Genomic DNA, 19,301 nt, shown 5'->3' on the forward strand with positions numbered 1-19,301 from the left:
TTAGCATAACTGTGTGCATGTTTGGCAGAAAATGTTTTATCCTCTGTCATGGGAAAACTCAGGGCTTATTTTCTCCTTGTGTTTCAGGTTTTTGTTGTTATTTGAATGAAATTCATATGGCTGAAAAGGAGCCTTTTTTATTGCATCTCTCAAAGCTATTTCTAGTCAAGGGTCAGGTTCACAAATGGAACAAAGCAACCCCACCGAGTCCTTATAAAATCATCTAAAAAAGTTGTTTACATAATATATGTATGTGAATACATATAAATTATATATAAATTATATATATATATATACACACTCACCTAAAGGATTATTAGGAACACCATACTAATACTGTGTTTGACCCCCTTTTGCCTTCAGAACTGCCTTAATTCTACGTGGCATTGATTCAACAAGGTGCTGAAAGCATTCTTTAGAAATGTTGGCCCATATTGATAGGATAGCATCTTGTAGTTGATGGAGATTTGTGGGATGCACATCCAGGGCACGAAGCTCCCGTTCCACCACATCCCAAAGATGCTCTATTGGGTTGAGATCTGGTGACTGTGGGGGCCATTTTAGTACAGTGAACTCATTGTCATGTTCAAGAAACCAATTTGAAATGATTCGAGCTTTGTGACATGGTGCATTATCCTGCTGGAAGTAGCCATCAGAGGATGGGTACATGGTGGTCATAAAGGGATGGACATGATCAGAAACAATACTCAGGTAGGCCATGGCATTTAAACGATGCCCAATTGGCACTAAGGGGCCTAAAGTGTGCCAAGAAAACATCCCCCACACCATTACACCACCACCACCAGCCTGCACAGTGGTAACAAGGCATGATGGATCCATGTTCTCATTCTGTTTACACCAAATTCTGACTCTACCATCTGAATGTCTCAACAGAAATCGAGACTCATCAGACCAGGCAACATTTTTCCAGTCTTCAACTGTCCAATTTTGGTGAGCTCGTGCAAATTGTAGCCTCTTTTTCCAATTTGTAGTGGAGATGAGTGGTACCCGGTGGGGTCTTCTGCTGTTGTAGCCCATCCGCCTCAAGGCTGTGCGTGTTGTGGCTTCACAAATGCTTTGCTGCATACCTCGGTTGTAACGAGTGGTTATTTCAGTCAAAGTTGCTCTTCTATCAGCTTGAATCAGTCGGCCCATTCTCCTCTGACCTCTAGCATCAACAAGGCATTTTCGCCCACAGGACTGCCGCATACTGGATGTTTTTCCCTTTTCACACCATTCTTTGTAAACCCTAGAAATGGTTGTGCGTGAAAATCCCGGTAACTGAGCAGATTGTGAAATACTCAGACCGGCCCGTCTGGCACCAACAACCATGCCACGCTCAAAATTGCTTAAATCACCTTTCTTTCCCATTCTGACATTCAGTTTGGAGTTCAGGAGATTGTCTTGACCAGGACCACACCCCTAAATGCATTGAAGCAACTGCCATGTGATTGGTTGATTAGATAATTGCATTAATGAGAAATTGAACAGGTGTTCCTAATAATCCTTTAGGTGAGTGTATATATATATATATATATATATATATATATATATATATAAAAATAATTTATATGTATTCACATACATATATTATGTAAACAACTTTTTTGTCAACAATATATGTCTGTGTGTGTGTATATATATACACATCTATATATTTACATCTGTATATATCTATATCTATCTATATCTATCTATCTATCTATATCTATCTATCTATATCTATATCTATCTCTATCTATCTATCTATCTATATATATATATATATATATATATATATATATATATATATATATATATATATATACACACCTTAATCAATTTGACAGCACTGATATATACTGTATATATAATTAAGCAAAATTAAGATATTAGGAATTGTTTTAATAGAAAACAATCTTACTATTTTTCTTATCCCATCAACAAAGTGCTTTTTTTTTTTAAGCATAAGCAAACAAACACAACTTAAGCAAAATGTAAAAAATGAAATACATTAAAAATAAATAAATAAATGTTGGTGGGGTAAAAAAAAAAAAAAAAAAAAAAAAAAAAACTTAAAGCTGCAGTCCGTAGCTTTTTTGGGTTAAAAATTATCCAAAATCCAACATATTTTTTTGAGCAAGTACATAACCAGCCAGTGTTCAAAACTATCTGCTTGCCTTAGCTCGATTCTAAACGGTAAGCTTGTAATAATGTTTTTTATATCCAGTGGTACTGGTGGATTTCCGCGGGAAATTCGAGCATGTCTTTGCGTCATTACGTCACATCTGTACACATAAAGAAGGTGTCTCGGCTAGTAGGCTATGTTGCGTGTGAGGATGTTGGAGGTGGAGATTTATAGCCTTTTCTCACAGCACTTGATATAATTAAACTTATCAATTTGATGGCGGATCCAGAAAGGTTCAAATGACAATCGCCAGTGACAACTGGAGATTCGCCCGTTGTAAAACGCGAAAGACTTCGGAGAAAAAAAGAGACTGCAACCGGCCCATGCGAATACAAGGATAAATATCGTAAGGGCATTAAATGTAGTCTCGCAATGCTGATGTTGTTAACATTAACAATTTGAGAACTAAGTTTAATTTACACGGTTTGACGTGATATGATAAGCGATCGTTAGATTTAATCGGCGCGATTTACTGCAATGCTTTTTTCCCCTTAGTTGGTCAGAACAAAAGTGGATGTTACTTAGTTGTTCAGACGACATTTTCCGGTGAAAATTCTTATGTTGGTCATACTTCCAAAAAGTAGAATCTGTGATTGCGAATGACAGTATCCACACCGGCGCGGCGATTGACAGCCGCACATTCTCCTCAAAACATTGGATTCATCCGCGCTGTGCCATCCCGAGGCACAACGCACGTAAAGTTGATAATTCCGCGAATAACTGCAATTGCAGATTTCGAACAGAGATGGCGACAAAGAGGAAAAACTGCAGACTGCAGCTTTAATATAATTGTTTTGAAATGATTTTACAGAAATTTTGATTCACAAGTAAACTGACCATGTTTGAAATATATTTAGAAATTTTCACCGGAAACAAAATAACAACAGACTAAAAATACTTTTTTTGCAGTGTAACTGGATGTTACCTGTTCAAACCAACTCTTTGATATATGAGCTTCCCTCTCCCACCAATGGGCCGAGAGCGAGAGACCACCCGCTAAATAGCCTGCAGCCGTTTTTCTCACTGTGTGTTGAGGTCGGATATGAGTGGCACATGGAGCAGAGTTTTACAGAGGTCACCGGGGTTGACACGTAGCTTTTACATGGTGACTGTGCCACATTGAATCACTCAGTAATTTTTTTCTTTGTGCCTGCCTCTTTGCAAAGAGCCAAACCCTCAGCTCTCTGCCGCACAACTTCACCGGTGACCACATCGATTTTATAGTATTTCTTGGCTGACTCCAGAACACCAGTCATTTGGTGATGCAGTGCACTAAAGCTTCTCTCGTGCTTTATCGTCGTAAAGCATCTCCACTACGCTGCACAAACAGCAGCAGGCGGCCAAACCACAGAGGGCCTCTCAAATTAAACGCTTATTTAAATCAAAGTGAAAAGTCAGTTCTGAGCTTTGTTGTTCTAAAAATGAAAGAAGCGAACTTGTAGAAATATGTGAAGAAGAAATATGTGATGCTAATGCATAAGATGATTAAGCACTGTGCAAGCTTCAACTCATGTAACATAGTAACATAATACACAAGTGACTTTTAATTGAGTAAGCCTGCAAGGCGGTCTACAATACCTAGATAAAGCAATCTGATGGCATTCCCATTCATCTAAAGGCAGTTGCTTTCCAATCTTTGCGGGTTTTTGAACAAATCACCTGAGCTATAAGGGCTGTGTGACCAATCACTCTGGAGCTGCAAGAAAATAATGTTATGACAACACCACGATAGCACACACAGTATAGCAATTAGCCTTAACATTCTACTGTATATGAATATATTATATCCATAGGAGCTAACAGGCTATTCTAATGAGCCAAAACCTGACCCCTTATATTGGAAAGCAAAATTGTATCTGGATTGAAGACTTGTTATATGAAAAGGTACAGTACTGTTCTTTACCATACAGTAATCGATATTTTATTCAGCAAGGATGCAATAAAGTCATACAAAGTGAAAGTAAAGTAATTTATAATCTCAAATAAATACTGTTCTTTTAAACTTTCTATTCATCAAAGAATGCTGAAAAAACGTACCACAGTTTCCACAAAAATATTAAGCAGCACAACTGTTTTCAAATGTGATAATATAATAAGAAATGTGTAAGAGCAGAAAATCTGCATATTAGAATGATTTCTGAAGGATCATGCGACTTAAGACTGTAATGATGCTGAAAATGCAAGAATAAATTACCACATTTCATTAAAATAGAAAATAGTCATACAGCCTTGGCGAGCATAAGAAACTTTCAAAAACATTAAAATAACCTATAACATAATCCAAACGTATGAACTTTCAGTAATTTTGATAGAAGTGTATTATTCGCACATTGGCAAATAATATGTGCTTGTATAAAGCTAACTAACGCAATTTTGCTTGAATGTATTGATCAAAATATGATATTACTGGAAAAGACACTAGTTAGAAAAAAATAATAATTTGTTGCAGTGTAAAAAATCTGACAGCAGCAGATCATTAAAAGAACATAAAAAAAAAATAATAATAATAGCCTGAAAATATTGAACACATGGGCTTTAATTGTCTCACTATTGCTGTTAATATGTTGTTGTATAATGCCTACAAGGTACCAAGGCATTTCTTTGAAACAACCGGAACAGTATGTTGGCTCTGTAATAAAACTTTGATTCCAGTAACTGCAAATACATCCAGACTCTGAGCTGTAAAATGCAGTGGGCATAATAAAATTGATTCAATGATTAATTATTGAGCTATTCACAATTTTACAAGAGAACACCAGGTTCTTTTATTGGGCCCTTGCTTATTTTATGTAAGGCCAAAAAAAACACATTTGCACTCTGAACAATACATAATTTCATATGAATTTTGTGCATATGATGGGAATTCGTAAAACTGTGCTATTCTTAGACTTCCATTAAACGTAGTTTTGACAACTACAGTACCAACAACAACATTACCAGAAAAAAAAAACCACACCATATTTCACAACAAATCAGATTCTATATTCAAATGCCCCAAATCTATGGAATTCCAAAGCTGACAAAATAGTAAATAAATACATAAATAAATGAAGAAATGTAAAAAATTAAGCATTTCTTTGTATATTTATTCATGTATTTCTTTCTTCTTCTTTTTTTTACATTTCTTCTATGTATTTATTATCATTCTGTCAACTTTGGAATTCCATACAAATCCACTGTTGCCAGGGGTTTAAACTAGGTCTAAAAAAGAAATACATTGGTTGGCAGTTCATTTTATCAATCCATTCCCTTTCCTCTATGCTCCAGTCCAGTTTTTGTTAACTCTACATTTAACACATGCATGCTCAGAAAATCTTTAAAGTTCATTACAATAAGCACAATACTTCCCTCTAATCAGAGTAACAATAGACCAACTTCTAAAATGCCAAGTTCACCCCCAAAATGTGAAAAAGGATTAAAAAAGGAAAATTATTAGATAGGAACACTTTCATTATATTTAAGCGCTGTCCTATAAAGAGCAAAATTCCATGTCAGCTATAAAACAGTGTTGGGATTTATCACCCATGAGCCCTTTCATTCCAACTCTCACCTGACGTACACGGTGTCATGAGGTTCAGTCAAGGATGGAATCATGTTGGAAACTTGTGTTCCCAGGATGAATTTTCCATTTCATACTGAATTTGTGTTGTTATTATTATTATTCAATTATATGCTGTATAAAATGTGAACCACCTGCCACAGAGCCTTCGGGGGGAGAAGGGAAACGTCTGTTTTCAGAGAGCTGATTGATGCCCGTTCCCTCCTCCAGCTCCCAACTAAACCCAGACTGCCTTCTTCAGTACTGCCCTGTTAATCATTTGGAATCCATATTAATAAATGCCTTATGTTTGCTAGGGCCTGCACAAAGGCATTAAGTGCTCTTTTTGTGTGGCCTGATACAATTCCAATGATAGCCTCAATAAAAAAAAAAGATAAACTTTCCTTTTCCCAAGAGTCGACAGCATCACTCTGCGGGAGGCACTTTGCTGCCGTTTCTTGCTGCATTTAAGTGGAATTTCCTAATCTTAAACTCCCATTACTGAATAAGATAGACCACCTAAGATATTAGACAACAACTCTACCAGGTCTTAACCACATCTGTTGTTTTCTGTTCCAGTTTTTTCTGTGGGTCTATGCTGAATATTGCTCTGGAAGCAATTTGCTGAACTCACACGACTAATGCTATTACGCATCATCATCGTCCATCATCTCAGTAGGCTAAAAAAACTATTTTAAAAGCAGATTAAAGAAACAGTTATACGCACTTACACATTCCGTTACAGATTATGAATCGAACCCGCAATAGCTGATCATTGAGATTTAGCTCATTGAATGAAACAAAAATGGACAAAAAAGTACAAAGGTTCTTTCCAAAAAAAAAAAAACCTCATCTATACCATTAAAAACAAACCTTTACAATCTATTCTGGACTGGGAATCGTACTGGTACATCTCATATCTGATTTCTATGAGAGCAAAACCTTTAAAAGCAGCAATTGCAAGAAAAAGTCGCTTTTGTGAATTATGAAGTTGCAATTAGGAGAAATAAAGTTGCAATTGGGAGATTTAAAATGGCAATAAGATAAAAAAATATATATTTTACTCTTGAGGTGGAAATGAACTTCGAATTCTCAACTGAACAAAATGTAATACTGGTCAAAAGTTTGGAGTTTGTTAGTAAGACTTTTTTTGAAAGAAAGAATGTAATACTTTTATTCAGAAATTATGCATTAAATTAATCAAAAGTGACAGTAAATACAAAACATTTCAAATAAATGCTGTTCTTTTGAGCTTTCTATTTATCCAAGTATCCTGGAAAAGCAGCACAACTGTCAACTTTGATAATAATCAGAAATGTCTCTTGAGCAGAAAATCTTCATGTGACACTGAAAACTGGAGTAATGATGCTGAAAATTCAGCTTTGCCATCAAAAGAATACTTATTTAATAATAATTCACAATATTACCATTTTTACTGTAATTGTATCATATAAATTCAGCCTTGGAGAACATGAGACTTCTTTTTTTTTTAAGCTTACCGACCCCTAACTTTTGAATGTTAGTGTACATATACCTATTCATATCATGTAATCATCTTTATCCCTATGGCAAGACATTCCACCCGCCACTGCCAAAGTAAGCTAAGGTGTTATTGCCAACTATTGGGAAATTCAGAGACCCTTGGCCTGACTTCACAGGAATTGTTGTTGTCAGATTTTGACCAAAGTAACTGGATATCTTGCTTCACAAATGCTCAAGACATGAACAAATATCTTCAAAAAGCTCCTTAAAGACATCTTCTGTTGTCAGACCAAGGGTGTGAAGCTGTTCCTGTACCCTTTACTCCTTCAAGTTCACTATGTTCTGTTGTTAAAGATCTTTTCACATGACAAAACATAATAAACACAACGTAGCCCAGCAATCTGATCTTATCGGATCTGAACAAAGCAGAAAAAACAGAACACCAAAGAGGTCACTGTGTCTTTAAACTGATGTAAAACAGCCAAACAATAACTTAATTTCTACATGATTCAGTATTAATAGAGGAGCAGTAATCAGTTTAGCAACGTTTACTTTAAATTAAAGTTTGATATTGTTTTGGTTTAGACTTATGTTTATCATGCGCATTCTATCCTAATCAAGATTATTTTATGAAGTAACCAACTGTCTTCTTCAAGTAACATCATTACTTGATTTGTGTTCTGTGTGCTGCAGAGGTTTACACTTGATTACAGAATGAATACACACGTGTCTGATATTATCATCATTTAGTTATTTTAGACATTTGTATATGCCTCGAAGCACAATGAAGTCCTTAATTAGACATGCATCACCGCCATTACTTTAACTATTGGTTGGATTTAATGCCCTGGGAGATGTTTAACACTACTCCTGTGGTTTTGCTTCAGTTCTCAATAATCTCAATTCATCAGGTAAGATATTTCTCACATGACTCATGATGATTCAGCAGGTTCAGCAGATGAAGCTTGAGAAAAGGCCAGTTACTTCTAGCTCTATTTACACCAGGAATTAACATTTGTCTCATGGGCCGTCTACCCAACAGTTTTTAACTAAAGTTTTTCAACTTTTGGCCATTCATTTACAAGACAGCGGCTATTTGGGGGCCTGAAAACGCAAACGTTTGAAAACGGCTTTCAAAGTGCACTTTTTAGAAAATTATACGATTATTGTCTCCGTGTAAACTACGAAAAACGCTAATTTGTAAAAACGGTGATGTCATGCGCATGCGTATTAGGTGTGCAGTCTATAGGCGCATAGTGTTTCCTTCAAGCGTGCCGCACAAGCCCTGAAAAGTGAAGCAAAAATGTCTCGATCGCCCCCCGGTGACTGGTCCTAGTATAGGTCATAAGCCCCGCCTCCCCGTGTTATTCAACGGGATGTGAGACCAGCTAAACAATTAAATACACTTCAAATATCTTTTTTCCAAAGGTGGTTTCTTTCATTTGCTGTCGTTTTTATCACGCAGATGTAAGTTCAAGTGTCTGTTTCAAAAATAAGTTGTTTTTTAGTTAGTTACGTGATGCGGTGGTGTAACTTCATGATTGACAGCTGTGATTGACAGGTTCTCTGAGCGAAGTAGTCGCTCTCTTGTCGTACTGCAATCAATTTTTAAAAAAGTATGCAGAATGCACTCTCCCTGAGTGCATTCTGCGAGAGTGAGGGCGGAGAGTTGATTTCGCGGCTTTACTTCCTGCTCACTACTGCACAGGTCTGGTCCCGAGATCGCTACAGACTCAAGTTCCAATATGTCAGCGCCATATCGGGACACTGGCGGCTTCAGTTCTCATCAATGGAAGAGAGCGAAGGGGTGTCGTCCATCTTTCTTTACAAGTTACATTGCCAACTACTGGCCTGACAGCAGAATACAGCGTTTTTTGTCATATTCTCGGATCCATGTGAATAGGGATCATTTTGACAATAGTATGCGAAAAATGCAAAGGAAAAAAAGGTGAAATATTCACAAATGATCAAACGAGATCATGGTTTTGTTATCCAGCTACAAAATAAAAAGCAAATAGTATACTGTTCAAAAGTTTGCAGGTTGGTACTTTTTTTTAAATTAAATCTCATACTCACCAAGCCTGCATTTATATGATCAAAAATACAGCAAAAACAGTAATACAGTGAAATATTGTTACAATTTAAAAGAACTGTTTTCAATTTTAATATATTTTAAAATGTAATTTATGCCTGTGTTGGCAAAGCTGACTCTAGTATTCAGTGTCACTAATCCTTCAGAAATCATTCTACTGTAATATGCTGATTTGATGTTCGAGAAACATTTCTGATGATTATTATTATCAATGTTGAAAACAGTTTTTTTTTTTTTTGTTGTTGAAACTGTGACATTTTTCATGAATGAATAGAAAGTTCAACAGAATAGCATTTAAATATAAAAAGTTTTTGTTTTTTTTACTGTCACTTTGCTGAATAAAAGTATTCAATATTCATTATATTACAGTTTGGACTGATTCTTATGAGACAAATGCTATACTATTAATATGATTTTGGACATCTGCCGCATTTTTGATTGCTTGCTTGTCTATTTTATCATTCTTATGCCACCAAAGAGAATTATGGGAAGTGTAGTTGTGTTATGCAAGCCTGTCAGCATGAGCCAGCTAAATGAGTAATATTTAATATATTTATCAATAAAATGCATGCAAACTAAACTGTGCCATCAGAATTCACAAATACAACTGAATGTGATCAATGCCTCTGAGGTTTTGTAATGAATCTCAAATCAACACATCCCCAAATCAGAAAGTCAGGACATGGTGTAGGCTAGCTAATCTTGCTAGCATCATATGCTTGAGCATGCTAACAATAAACACTATATGGCACTGTGCAAAACACCTGTGCTTGCCTGGGATAGGAAGGAGAATCCTGAGAATGCTCCTTTTGTTTCAATGACACTTTGATCCATGCCAAGCCAACTCGGACAACCTTGATTGAAGAGAGGGGCCAAAACATGCCTGCTCCTCACAGAGTTTGGATCCAGCTCCCATTTTCTGCTTCTTTATCCATGGTCCACAGAGGCTTTAGTCCTCACACATAATGACGGTTTTCTAGCAACAGACCAAAACAGTGTTATAAAGCTGGGCAGACCAGAGGTATGCTCTTGCATGTTGAGAGAGTCTCCAGTGGAGGGCCGGAGAACAGTTAGCACATTTCTGTGTGGGTGAAGGCCTGAGCTTAGCAACAGCTTTGTCCTCTGCAAAAAAATCTACCAGTAAGAAACTTTTTCATGAATTAAACATGTGGAACACAAGGTTCTAGAAATGTCCAAACATTATTTACTGATGCTGTTATATAACCTGAGACAAAAAGGCACTCTATTGAAGTTGAAATCATGCCAGGGGCTCTGGAAAACAATGACAGAGAGTAAAGACCCCGTCAGATCTGTTTACAAATGTAATATCACATTGGATGGATAAACAGCACATCTAGACACTAATATATTAGGTTACATACTGGTCAAAAGTTTGGAATAAATATATATTTGTATTAATCAACATATAATAATAATAATAATAATAATAAATAATTCATTACATTTATATAGCACTTTTCTCTGCACTCAAAGCGCTTTTACATGGAAGAGGGAATCTCCTCAACCACCACCAATGTGCAGCATCCACCTGGATGATACGACAGCAGCCATATTGCGCCAGAACGCCCTCCACACACCAGCTTATTGGTGGAGAGGAGACAGAGCGATGAAGCCAATTATTATACACATATATATATATATATATATATATATATATATATATATATGGGGATGATTAGGAGGCCATGATGGACAGAGGCCAATGGGCAAATTTGGCAAGGATGCTGGGGTTACACCCCTACTCGTTTAGAAGAGTCAGGACCTCGGTTTAACGTCTCATAGCATCCTTCGGGACGGTGCTCTTTGACAGTACAGTGTCCCCATCCCTATACTGAAGCATTAGGTCCCACACAGACCACAGGGTGAGCACCCCCTACTGGCCTCACTAACACCTCTTCCAGCAGCAACCTTCAAAACTTTCCCAGGAGGTCTCCCATCCAGGTTCAACCCCGCTTAGCTTCAGTGGGCAACAAGTCTTGGGCAACAAACATATGATTTCTGAAGGATCATATGGCTCTAAAGACGATAGTAATGGCTGCTGAAAATTCTGCTTTGTTATCACAGGAATACATTACATTGTAAAATATATTAAATATTGTTGTAATATTTCACAGTATTATTGTTTTTACTGACTTTTTAAATCAAATAATTGCAGCCTTGGTTGGACCTTTTTGCCTTCGGAACTGCCTTAATTCTTCGTGACATAGATTCAACAAGCTGCTAGTGCTCCATATTGACATGATGACAATTCGCAGTTGCTGCAGATTTGACGGCTGCACATCCATGATGTGAATCTCCCGCTCCAGCACATCCCAAAGGTGCTCTACTGGATTAAGGTCTGGTGACTGTGGAGGCCATTTGAGTATAGTGAACTGTTCAAGAAACCAGTTTGAGGTGATTTGAGCTTTGTGACATGGCGTGTTATCTTGCTGGAAGTAGCCATCAGAAGATGTGAACACTGTGTCCATAAAGGGATGGACATGGTCTGCAACAATTATCAGATAGGTTGTGGCGTTTAAAAGATGCTCAATTGGTACTAAGGGGCTCAAAGTGTGCTAAGAAAATATCCCTCACACCATTACACCACCAGCAGCCTGAACTGTTGATACAAGGCAGGATGGATCCATGCTTTCATTTTTTACGGCAAATTCTGACCCATACCGTCTGAATGTCATAGCAGAAATCGAGACCCGTCAGACCAGGCAACGTTTTTCCAATATTATATCGTACAATTTTGGTGAGCCTGTGTGAATTATAGCCTCAGTTTCCTGTTCTCATCTGACAGGAGTGTCACTGGTGTGTCTTCTGCTGCCGTAGCTCCTCTGCTTCAAGATTTTACGTGTTGTGTGTGCGTTCAGAGATGCTCTTCTGCAGACCTCAGTTGTAACGAGTGGTTATTTGAGTTACTGTTGCCTTTCTAACATCTTGAACCAGTCTGGCCATTCTCCTCTGACCTCAGGCATCAACAAGGCATTTTCACCCACAGAAAAGCCACTCACTGGATATTTTCTCTTTTTATGACCAATCTCTGTAAACCCTAGAGATTGTTGTTCATGAAAATCCTGGTATATCAGCAGTTATTCAGACCAGCCCGTCTGTCACCAACAACCATGCAAAGTCACTTAAATCACTTTTCTTCCCCAGTCTGATGCTCAGTTTGACCTTGACCATGTCTACATGCATTGAGTTGCTGCCATGTGATTGGCTGATTAGATATTTGCATTAACGAGTGGTTGTACATGTGTATCTAATAAAGTGGCAGCTGAGAGTATGAGAGAAAAACATCAATTGCAACTGCAGTTGTCATCAGTGCAACATTACTCTGTAATGGAAGTCAATAATACATACTACAAAACATGCTCTTCTCGTTGTTGTTGAGGCATGCAAACCTACCCTCTTTTTTCATCATATGGTCCTTCCTTTTTGAATGTGGCAGCTTTGATGTTTATCACACAGGGTTATTTTGCTCTTATTGAATTTGTGAGGAATCCCAGCATGGTCCTCGACAGGAAATTAAAAAACAGGTACCCATCGGCTCAAAATTTTTGTAGAACCTGGAAACCTGGAAACCTGGAATACATAGAAAGAACATTAGAATAGATCATACATTGATGAGTTTTCCTGTCATGGTTAAAGAGAATAATACTGTTGTTTTGTCATGCAACATAATTGACTTGAGTGTTCAGGAAATCATTTATGAATAAAAGAGGATTCAGTGGGCCCCCTAGCAAAAATGCCTTTTTTATTACAAATATAATACAATAGACTTGTAATATTGCAAGTTACTCGGTATAATAAAATCTTGTATGTAAAAACCTCTTGTATAAAAGCAATGTTCCCACAATTGTGCCCTTGTACTGAATAAAATATGGATTCAATCCAGACAACATAAAACTTGCAATTCTTTCACCTACTACTAAAAAATAACCACTGAGGTCAGACATTAGAAAGCCAGGGCAGATCGATCTTCAGTGAGAAGACTGATCTGACGTCATTTCCAACCGGCAGAGGAAAAAAAAAGGGTTAGGAAAAGTATTTGTTAAATGATCAAATATAAAAGGATACACTTTATTTTAAGGTGACGTAGTAACATTGTATTTCCTCAAATAAGTACTGAGTAAAATTAATTAACTACATGTACTATAGAGTTATGGTTAGGGTTTGGTTTAGGGTTAGTTAATTATGCCTAATTACCTGTTATTACTATAGTAAGTACATGTAATAGCATGTAACTACATCACCTTAAAATAACGTGTTAAAATTATCAAATAAAAGAGATGTCAAAAATATCTACAGAAGAAAGAAAAATATGCAATCTAAAAAACAACACAAAGAAACAAAAGAGAAGAGTTTAAAAAAACTGCAGTGGTAAATCATTAAGTGTTACCTTATTTTTCACTTTTCAGTGGCTGGTTGTGCTCATTTTGTGTTCCTGGTTTCTAAATAATTTCAATTTCTGCCGTATTTGGTATTGTTTTGCTGTCTTTTTCTTTTTCCACAAAAATCTTATGAAGGGCAGATGGGTAGAACATGTGTTTGTGCCCTCTTATGTGATATAAAAGCGATGTGCCGAAGTCCACAATAAAGCACTGGGGCAGTTCGTCCCAACACATGGTAACCTGTCACAATAAAACTGATAAAAGAAGGACCTCTGCTGGAAGCTCCTCATTTTTGTCCGCATCTGGGAGTTGCTTCAGGACATTCTTGACTTGGACATCACAAACTAAGAAAAGGACACCAAATAACGTGTGACAAATGGAAAACACGTGACAATGTCCACTGTGATGTTTGTGAGATCTCACATTTTGCTTTGAACCAGATCTCACTTAACTGTTCTCATATGAGATCAAAAAGTTAGCCTTACACGACAAGTTAGGAAATCTGTGACTTTCCAGTAACAGCTAATTTTAATTTAAGAGCAGATGATATTTCCCATATTGATGTTTATCATACGAATATTAACACAAACTGTCTTCAACCCTAAATGCTGTTTTAAGTCACATTTGTCCCTCTGGCTATCACAGGGTGATGTTTTAAGAGACCTCCAAACACTACAGAGGAGCCAGATGTCTGTGTCTCTGAGCGACAATCTTCTAACAGCGCCTTTTTATTTTTCATTCATTTGAGACATGTTTTGTCTCGGTTCTGCGCACAAGAAACATCGCTTTTGTCAGCAGTTCGGTTAATTCAAGCGATGTGAGAGAGTGGTAAAAACATGGACCTTTAGAGACGAATATGGTCAAAGCTGTGACTGTATTTAAGCAAAACTACCTTGATTATAATCTCAAAGGATCTAAATTGCATAAGGAGACAATTCACTCTCTAAAATTACACCTTTGTCAAAAGGCACAACAGTGAGGAAGGCCAGCGTCTTATGCCATTGTCCAAAACATCACTTTACAGTGTAGACATGTCATTGAATGCAATGAAAACGTGGAATTTAGTGTGGTCCCACACAACCATGTGTGGGGTTTCTCCGCCGTTCAAAATTGCAAGTTAAATATGTTTTGTCCTCTAAGGATGCAGCCAGTGCATAATTAACATTCCCTGGCTGTTTACAGTTGATTATTTAACTCAGTGGTTTTCCCTGGGAGCTGGTGATTATGCTGCTGCTCGACTACTAATAAAGAAATCCCTTTGAAAGTCAAGGCTCATATCAGGGAGATTTGGCGAAGAGGAACCCGTTATTAAGACGGAGACCAAAAGATCAGCACCATCCTCACATTCAGCTTATGAAGCAAAGCTAAACTAATAATTGTTGAAGACAACATAGAAAAGACATGACAGACAGACAGACAGACAGACAGACAGACAGACAGACAGACAGACAGACAGACAGACAGACAGACAGACAGACAGACAGACAGACAGACAGACAGACAGACAGACAGACAGACAGACAGATAGATAGATAGATAGATAGATAGATAGATAGATAGATAGATAGATAGATAGATAGATAGATAGATAGATAGATAGATAGACAGACAGACAGACAGACAGACAGACAGACAGACAGACAGACAGACAGACAGACAGACAGACAGACAGACGGAACAAAAGACAGACAGGCAGACAGACAAATAGACAGACAGATGGAACAAAAGACAGACAGACAGACAGACAGACAGATATAGATACAGACAGACAGACGGAACAAAAGACAGACAGACAGACAAATAGACAGACAGATGGAACAAAAGACAGACAGACAGACAGACAGACAGACGGAACAAAAGACAGACAGACAGACAGACAGACAGATAGATAGATAGATAGATAGATAGATAGATAGATAGATAGATAGATAGATAGATAGATAGATAGATAGATAGATAGATAGATAGATAGATAGATAGATAGATAGATAGATAGATAGATAGATAGATAGATAGATAGAGACAGACAGACAGACAGACAGATAGACAGACAGACAGACGTTAGAAAGAACGACAGACAGATAAGTGCTCAAAAATAGAGGTTGGCTAGTACTGTGTGGACCACTGAGTTTGAGGACAATTTCTCACATTGGAGAACAAATGGAATGCACCAATAGCCTCCTGACACTATCTGTCCTCACATAAACACGGTTTACAGTTTGGTTGAAGTGTCTATATGTCAAAACATTATCACGTCCAGCAACAGAAATCTGGAGCTTGTAGTCTCATGTTTGCTCTCCCCAGTCTTGCCACATGAATATACAGGCTTGCTTGCCAGTGTTTACAATTCGATAAGTGCACACAAGTTAAAGGCTTGTGTGCATATCGGCTGGTTGGTATAAAACAAGCAAACCACACACAAAACTAAACAGGCACATAGTGCTACTTTTTGCCAGGAACATGCAATTACTTGTAGTTTTAAGATCCAAGCACTTCCTTTTTTTACACGTTTTCTTTTCCTCTTTGAGAATCCCATTTGGAGGAATAACCACATGTTGCACTGGAACTGTCTCAAATGTGGTGACGGGAACACAGTGGATGAGCTATTAAAATTCCTCTGGGATCATATGGTTGATATACACGAAAGCCATAAGGATCAGTGTCAATTTTCTTTAAGAGATACATGTTGTGTGGACTTCTGAACCCTGAGTGTTGAACACTTTAGGCAACTTATATTACAGCAACCAGTGTAACAAAAAGCAATCCATGGCCATTGCAACATATTCAAATACATTATGTTATTTTAATTAGTCATCATTCCTATTATTACTATACATGTTGCTCATAACTACACTATCCTTCAAAAGTTTGGGGTCAGTAAGGTTTTTTTTTTTTTTTTAAGAAATTAATACTTTTATTCAGCATGGATGCAAAAAAATTATCAAAAGTGACAGTAAAGAATCTTACATGTTACAAAAATATCTATATTTAAATCAAATGCTGTTATTTTCAACTTTCTATTTATCAAAGTAAAAAAAATTCCACAAAATTATTAAGCAGCATAAACTGACATGTTTTTAACATTGATAATAATAAGAAATGTTTTTTGAGCAGCAAATCAGCATATTAGAATGAAATTCAGCCATCACAGGAATCAATTATATATTTAAATATATTATATAAAAATATATATATTATTTATAATATTTCACAATATTGCATTTTTACTGTATTTTAGATTAAATAAATGCAGCCTTGCTGAGACTTCTTTAAAAAACATTTTAAAAATCTTACTGACTGTATAATGAACAGTATGATTTTAATAAATTCATAGAGAAGTGAACAGTAGGCAAACACCCAAAACCCTCTAGCAACCCCATAGCAACGGTTCCAGAATCAAATCTTCTGAAATTAGTAAGGGTGCTCTAGTAAAGTGCCGATGTAATGTGAAAGCAACAGCTCTTGAGCACCACCAACAAGAATAGTGCTGTACAGTGAAAGATTAAAAGATTACAAGTCATTTCTTTTACAAATAATAATTACAAAATTATTTAATATGAAAATTAGATTTTTTTAAAAAAAATCTCTTATTTACACTGTCTACACTTTGTTATAATGATTATTTGTTATAAGGATTCTTTAGCGTATACATACATTTTGAGTGATGAGTGGATTCTGACTAACTTAAAGTTTCTAACTTAAAATGTTATCCCCTTAAAACTCATCTTTGATCACCACAATTACACATTTAAATGTTTTTCCCTGTGAAAAAAAAATTAATGCCTTAAAATAGCTTGAATATATCTACACCCTTGCTTCAATTAGTATACGCGGACCCATTAATATGCAAATGAGCCCCGCCTCCACGCACTCATAAAGGCTTGTGTACAAGTCGATGTATTAGAACGGTAATGTGTTTAATGTATCGCTCCCTACAACGACGGACACATAACGGTAATTAATATGATTCGCTTTTTGCTCGACTGTGTTATCAAACAGCTAATAGTGTGTTGCTAATGTTACACAAACCATGTTCCTGTTCGCATCTTAGAGTCAGACAGCTGCCTTCTAACAATAGAACAACTTATAGTTATAGAAAGGCGAATGGTTAATCATAACATCATAATATGCATCATATACATAATTCACCTACCCTGGTAATCCAGAGTTCTCGCGAGAGCACAAGCTGAATTTGCTCAGCGAGTTACTCTGGTGTCCAGTAATGATGCTCATTAAATATGCCCCTCGATCTGAGCTGCACCAATCACATCGGGTTATCTGATATAGGCGGGCCAGAGGCGAGTTAAACAGATGATGACAGCGCTGTGACGTCGAAGTCATTAGTAAACATTGCAAGATGGCTATGGATGAATACCAGTTGTTTGAAACGGCTTTGGCCGCTACAATGAACGAGTTAGACTTGGCTTTTTATCTAAAACAGGAACAGAAGACGCCGCTCGAATCGCTCCTTTGCAAGAAGGACGTTTTTGCTGTTTTGCCGACCGGATACGGTGAGAGTATAATCTACCAGTTAGCTCCGCTGGTAGCTAAGCGTGTGGGGTTTATTGTTGTGATAGGTCGTAGTGTTATCCAATTGCGTGCAGTGAGATTTTCAAATGCATGCTTGGTGCCGCCCCTCGAGCTGGCCGATTTTCATTAGTCAACGCCAGACCATTAATCAAATTTCCAGGCTATAATTCACCCGCTATATTGCTACATGTACCCGATTTTTCATATTTATACATAAAAATATATCGGGATAACCTGGCTTCTCTTTTTTTTTTTTTTACTGCAGATTTAAGGAGAAAATACTGAGCAATGGTGTTAACTTGAGAACTTGCACGTGGTTTGTCTTAAAGCATATTAGAAACACCACATAGACATATAAACAACATTAAAAACTTGATTTTCACCACAGGGGGTCTTTAAACACCTCTGAGGCCACTGTGTACAAGAGATCAACAGACAGATGCTGCAAAAACATGCTGTAAATAGAAACCTTTAACAATGTCTAGAGCACAAACACAAATATGCACTGGAGCGTTTGCCAAATCTGTTTCACCAAAATGCTATTACAGTTTCAAACGAGGATGCTCTTGCTTTTATTTTACACCCTTTAGCACACGGCCTGCAGAAACGTCAGAGCAAAGTGCTACAAGCGAAAAGCAATTGCGCCAAAGGAAATTGAAACGAATAAGACCATTAAGGGTGGTCTTCTCATTACTAATCAAAAGCCATAAACAAAAGAAAGGCAATAAGTGTTGGTTTTATTTGTAGCCAATGCAGCGATGGGGAAAAAGTGTCCCATTGTTGTAAAGTCACAGTCACATACAACTGCTAAATTGAGCTCAAAGTAAACTACATCATATCTACACACCAACGGCTCAAAAGATTTTGATTAGCCTTGGCCCCTTTTAAGGATGTTTAAAGAACAAATCACAATTATTTGAAGTGCATCAATGACATTTCCAAGTGTCAAAAAGTTCACAAAGGTGGTTGTTATTAACACAAGCTTGAGTTCAGATGGCACGGAATTAAAGCCATTTATGTGAAATCACACTTGACATGGTTTATTTTTGCCATCTGGCAAACACTGCACTTTTGATACAACCAACAAAGTAA

General features: G+C 37.0%; 1 long non-coding RNA gene across 4 annotated transcripts in view; it reads right to left on the reverse strand.

Annotated features, from left to right (window-relative positions):
- The window catches only part of LOC311304880, a 44,751-nt gene that overhangs the window by 11,796 nt on the left and 13,654 nt on the right, over positions 1–19,301 (reverse strand). The window contains exons 4-5 of one of the 4 annotated variants that reach the window (XR_014629955.1): positions 12,694–12,870; positions 10,054–10,255 (exon numbers count right to left, since the gene is read on the reverse strand). This is a non-coding gene — a long non-coding RNA (uncharacterized lncRNA). Of the gene's footprint in view, positions 1–9,523; positions 10,256–12,693; positions 12,871–19,301 lie in introns of those variants that run through there. The other 3 variants (XR_014629956.1, XR_014629957.1, XR_014629958.1) reach the window with 3 other exon arrangements.

This window comes from Rutilus rutilus (assembly GCF_951802725.1).
Source record: "Rutilus rutilus genome assembly, chromosome: 15".
In the NCBI taxonomy this organism is placed as follows: domain Eukaryota; kingdom Metazoa; phylum Chordata; class Actinopteri; order Cypriniformes; family Leuciscidae; genus Rutilus; species Rutilus rutilus.